Source organism: Pinus tabuliformis, chromosome J, assembly GCF_031772625.1.
Source record: "Pinus tabuliformis cultivar Carrire ecotype Pingquan chromosome J, CPIR1, whole genome shotgun sequence".
Lineage (NCBI taxonomy): Eukaryota > Viridiplantae > Streptophyta > Pinopsida > Pinales > Pinaceae > Pinus > Pinus tabuliformis.
In genome coordinates, this window is record NC_142295.1 from 54,101,335 (window position 1) to 54,106,967 (window position 5,633).

The 5,633-nt window shown below is 34.2% G+C and overlaps 1 pseudogene; it reads right to left on the reverse strand.

Moving 5' to 3' along the window:
* Positions 1-200: 200 nt before the first annotated feature.
* LOC149225462 (cytochrome P450 77A1 pseudogene) lies at positions 201-1,985 on the reverse strand (annotated as a pseudogene).
* Positions 1,986-5,633: the final 3,648 nt, after the last annotated feature.

Sequence of the window (5,633 nt, forward strand, 5' to 3'; positions counted from 1 at the left end):
AAAAAAAACAAAAAATGAGAAAGGGTATAGAATGAGTAAAACCTGTAGGATTTTCCACCACGCTCCTTACAAAAACCAAAGCTGGTTAAATTTGAAAGAGAGTCGCAATTTACCATGGAAGAATTCTTAACTGTATCAGGTTTGAATCATACATATAAAGTTTCAATCATATTAAACATTAAAGTAGTCATCTATATATATATATATATACATGGAAAGATCTTTCTAAAAAAGCATACCATTTTAATACAGTTTATTTATATAGTAAGTTCCGCGAGGGCAATTGTTTGCGAGACTCAGTTTTCAGTCGGAAATCCCTCGCAGGCTTCCGCCAGTCAATTATGGATGCTCACCCTCTCCTTTATGACCGCCTGCAGAGGATATTTCATAACCGTAGTGAGTTCCAGCGTCTCTGACAGATCAACTGTCTCCCCCGGCTTACATTCCCACGCGAATTCCTGAACAAGTCGGGCAACGATGAGATTTAAATGCAGCATAGCCATCCCCATGCCCGGACATATCCTCCGCCCTGCGCCGAAAGGCATCATCTTTATCTCCTTCGACCCCATCAAATCCACTTCCACACCCTCATCTGCAAACCTCTCCGGCCTGAACTGCCAAGGGTTTTGCCACATTCCGGGATCCATCCCCATACCCGCAACGTAGAAATTGACGGTCGCATCTGTAGGGACCTCGTAGCCGGCAAGCTCACAGGGACGGGTGACAGCGTGGGGGAAGACGAAGTGCCCGGGAGGGTGGCGTCTCAGGCTTTCCATAACGACGGCCTGCAGATAAGGCATCCGCTGCAGGTCGTCTTCTTCCACCGGTTTCTTCCTCCCAGTGACGCCGACGATCTCATCGTATAGTCTCCCCTGTACATCTTGACGGATCACTAGATTCGCCATTAACCACTGCAGGGACGTCGTGGTCGTGTCAGTACCGGCAAGGATGAATTCCGTGCACAGCGCGACAAGATCGTCGTCGTCGAGGCGTTGCCCGTTGTCCACTGTCAGATGGAGCAACGTGTCCACGTACGCACTGCCGGCCTGAGGCGGCACACCGCGGCGCCGGTTGACGAGGGCAAGCAGGGCTTGCCTCTGCCTCCGACGGATCTCTGCCAACCGCGCTCGGCGCCGCCGGTAGAAGAACTCCGGAATTGGTAAGACTTCGTCCAGAGCTCTGCCGATTAGGGAGAGCTCCCGTATGATACCCTGTACGGATAACAGCGTCTCCTCCTCCGGCTTGTTGCCGAAGCACATCCACATGACGATGCAGAAGAGCGCGGTCCGAAACTGCTCCACGACGCTAACTGCTCCCCCGCTGCGAGCCGCTTCGTTCCTAAGATTTTCCACCAGACGGCCTATACTCCATTCCCTCACCTCGCGGAAGACTTTTATCGCCGAAGGGCTCAGGGCTTCGTTAACCAGATTTCTGCGAAGGGTCCGCCACAGTGGCCCGTATGCAGCCGAGAGGACGCTGTGCTGTTTGATGTCGAACATTTTCGTCGCCCCACGGGCTAGCGGGCGGTCAGCGAAGACGGCGCCCTTCTGTAAGAGAGCCTCGTGAGAAAGCTCGCGGCCGGCAATCATGAGCATAGGGCGGGAACCGAACCAGATGGTGAATATTGGGCCGTACCTCTCATGGAATTTCTTCACTGATCTCTCGAACGCGCCGCCGGAGAATCCGATCTGAAGGAGGTTCCCTACAATGGGCCATGCCGGGGGACCTGGCGGTAGGTTCTTGTACCGCCAACTCGTCCAAAGAACCCAACTCCTCCAAAGAACCAGTCGGAGGAAGAATAAGGAAATTATGAGAACGAAAACACCCTGGAGAAACGAATTGAGTCCAAACGGAATCGCCATGGAAATTCGAACGAAAGGGTTTCGTGCACAGTCTGATATGAGCAGAGTTTTACGACCTTCTGAGATGATGGAGCTCCAAAATGATTACTTACCAAAACAAAAAACAACACTACCTCCAAGGAGTCAAATGTCAAATTTACTTGCTATCCAAATAATATATATATATATATTTTTACTGTCTCAACATAATTATTAATGTAGTTGATAATTAATGCAGTTGTTTTAAGAGACTTTTCTGGTGGGTTTTTCGGTCAAAATCCCCAGAAATTTATTGGAATCTCAAGTTTGATAGCTAATTTCTGCACAGTCAAAGTGTCCTAGGGGTTTTTCAAGGTGCTGAATCTAAATATGTAGTTAAAAAACCATTTTAAATAATACAAATCAAGATTTAACCTCAATTTTTTCCCTCACCGGAATCTCCAAAAAATCGCACTAAAGACAGCTCCATTATTAATTATAATTATATTTTTTTATCATATATAATTATTAAATTTCGGAATCTTAAAATATTAATAATTTTCAAAATTTTAAATTACTAACATAACATAACGTTATATTATCTTTTCCATCTAAAATACTAATAATTTAATCGAGTTAAAATGTTTATGTAACGTAACATTACAATATCTCTTCCATAATGGGCTGGAGAGTCTCTCTTGGGGCAACTAAGCTAGATCCATCTCAACTTCAAGGTGCAAACCTCTTTCTTCAATGCAAAACTTGAGGAAAAGTTTGCAATTTGAGCAATTTGGTTCCTCTTCATTTGATAGATCAAGAGATAAATGAATCAAGGCTGGTTTAATTTTCTATAAATATAATATAAAGTTAAAAAATATGATTTTCCTATTTAAATATATCATGTGGGAAAATTTATTATAGTAATTTAAAAAAAAAATTCAACCAAAATATAAAAAATAGTTACAAATTTTGATTTTCTACCTAACTTCACAAAAAAAACATATTTACCTACAGTTTTGCCTCCTTTAAATAATAACTTAAGTGGGCTTAATGGTTCACAACTTAGAGTTTTGGCCCCTTTAAATAATAGTGGAAGTGGGCCTAATAGTTCACCACATATGTTTCCTCCTAATAAGTCAGAAGTTCATGTTTTTGTAGACTTTAGTAGTTATAAATCAAATCACCATTATAACCTTAAAATTAGATAATAAATCATTATAACTATAATTATAATTTTATTTTATCATATATATAAATTGTCAAACATAAAATTTAAAAAAAATAAAAATATCTATGTAACAATATTTCTTTCCTACTAAACTAAACAACACGTATCTACATCATAATAATAAAAATAATAATAATATATGTATATATATATATATATATATATATATATATATATATATATATTTTCTTTTTTATATTAAATATTTTTAATCAACACCTCATCTCATGAAAAAACATGTTCCTGCTCTGATATTTTTTTATTTATCAACAATATAGAAAAAAACGTTACCTTCTCTGATAATTTTTTAATTAGAAAGACGTACTTTATGTTACCTGCTCTGATAATTACATTGAATGGCCCATTAGTCCAGAAACGTTACCTACTCTGAGAAATTTTTAATAAAAAATCATGCATTGAATCAGTGCATGAGTTTCATGAATTATTGAAGAATAAAAATAAAATTGATTTTCTGCTATGCAAAGCGAGCCGATGTTTGAAAGTACATATAATCAAATTATGGTAAAAGATCATTTTTCAATTAAAAAATTATGAATGAATCAGTCGAAGAATATAAATAAAATGGTTGGCTTTTTCAATGTTTTAAAGTATATATAATCAAATTATGGTATGGTCATATTTTTTGAAGTGTTATTTTTCGCTGGAGTTGTTTTTAGTGTAATTTTATGGATTTTTGATGTTAAAATTTAGTGGAAAAAATTGAGGTAAAATTTTGATTTGTGTTATTTAAATTGGTTTTTTAACTATATATTTGGATTCAGCATTCCGAAATACCTCTTGGACATTTTGATTGTGTAAGGATTACCTATCGAACTTGTGATTTTAATAAATTTCCACTAAATTTTAGAAAAATTTAACTAGAAAACCCCACCAAAAAAACTTCCAAAAAATCACACTAAAAACAACTCCTTTTTTATTTCAAAACACAAAAATTAAAAACTAAAACATTAAGATATGCTCAATAAAATATACTTTTCTTACCAAGCTATGTTATTCACATCTAAGAGAGACATTTTTGAATCATTGAAAACAACTTATATATAATTTATTTGTACTTTTAATGCTTCTTAACATTCACTTATAAAATATATATTATTAATTTTTGTCAAAGACTAAATTTAATTGATTTTTCTATTCACTATCATTACTTTAATTTTAATCAATATATTATATAAGGTTTAATAAAACAATTTATATATAATTTATATGTATGGTTAATGCCTCTTGACATTCGCTTATATATTATTGTCAAAGAGAAACAATTGGTTTGTCTATTTATCATCATTACTTCAGTTTTAAACAATCTAATAAAATAAGTTATATATAATTTATATGCATGGTTAATGCCTCTTGACATTCATTTATATATTATTATTAATTTTGTCCACGATTAAAATAATTGATTTGTAGTTTTAATCAATATATTATATAATGTTTAATAAAAAATAATATTATTTTTTAAACATTTCATATAACAGGAATCTAGTTCAATTTCTATTTTTCCTTGAGAACATTCTTGAGGTACTTCTATTAGTTTAAAAAGTACTTGAATCTTTCAAAACTCATTGGTCACAGTGATTCAAGCTAATCATTTTGCTTATCATTGTCTTTATTATAGACCTTTCGATTTTGATTTTTAAAAGGCAACAACTACCATCAATTTATCATTATCAATATAGAATCATATTTCTTTAATTTATTAAAACTTGAGGACCTTTTGGTGCTCAGGCTTTTCAAAAGCTTAAGAAACCTTAGAAATAAGTCCATGGAGGAAAAGGAAATGAAAAGCATGATATCGAAGGGCACACAGATGGCAATGATGCCATGGTATCTTTTGGAATCTTCTATGGTGTTTTCAGGTTCAAACCACACCATGGTTATTATTTGTTAAGCTATTTTCTTTTATATGAGCTAATTTTTTTTTTATTATTATTTTATTATTTGCATCAAATTTTAATGTTGTTTTTTATTAGTCTTTATTAAAGATTTGCAATTAATTAATTCTTTGTGAGATTTAAGCGGTTTAAATTACTATCTCATCATGCTTGAGGTAGTTACATGGAAAAAAAGTGATATATTGGGAAATTTTAAAGCAATTATATATTGGAAGAGCTTTGCTGGAAGAGAAAATAACCAAGTCTTTGAGGAAAGCATGCGGATCATTGAACTTTTTAGATAAGTAAATGGATATATCTTTTAAAATTAAAATATCCCTTAGCTTTTAGATTTGAGTATGCATTTATTATCGAAAAGAATATTCAATAAATATTATATGTTTTTTTTAATTCTATGTAGAATTAGCATAATTATATTAGTAAATATGGTTGATATACATCGATCAACGTCATTTTCATATGTTGCATTAATGCTAAATTTATGTTGACCATGGTTTACCATTATCAGCCATAGTTGACAATGGTTGGTGTTACATTAATATTAGTGTCACATTGGTTTAAAATGGTTTACCTTTATTGACAATGGTTGATCATTGTTACATGGTTACAATAATGTTACATTATTTTTTAGCATGGTTGATATTAGATTAATGTTAATGCTAATGTTAA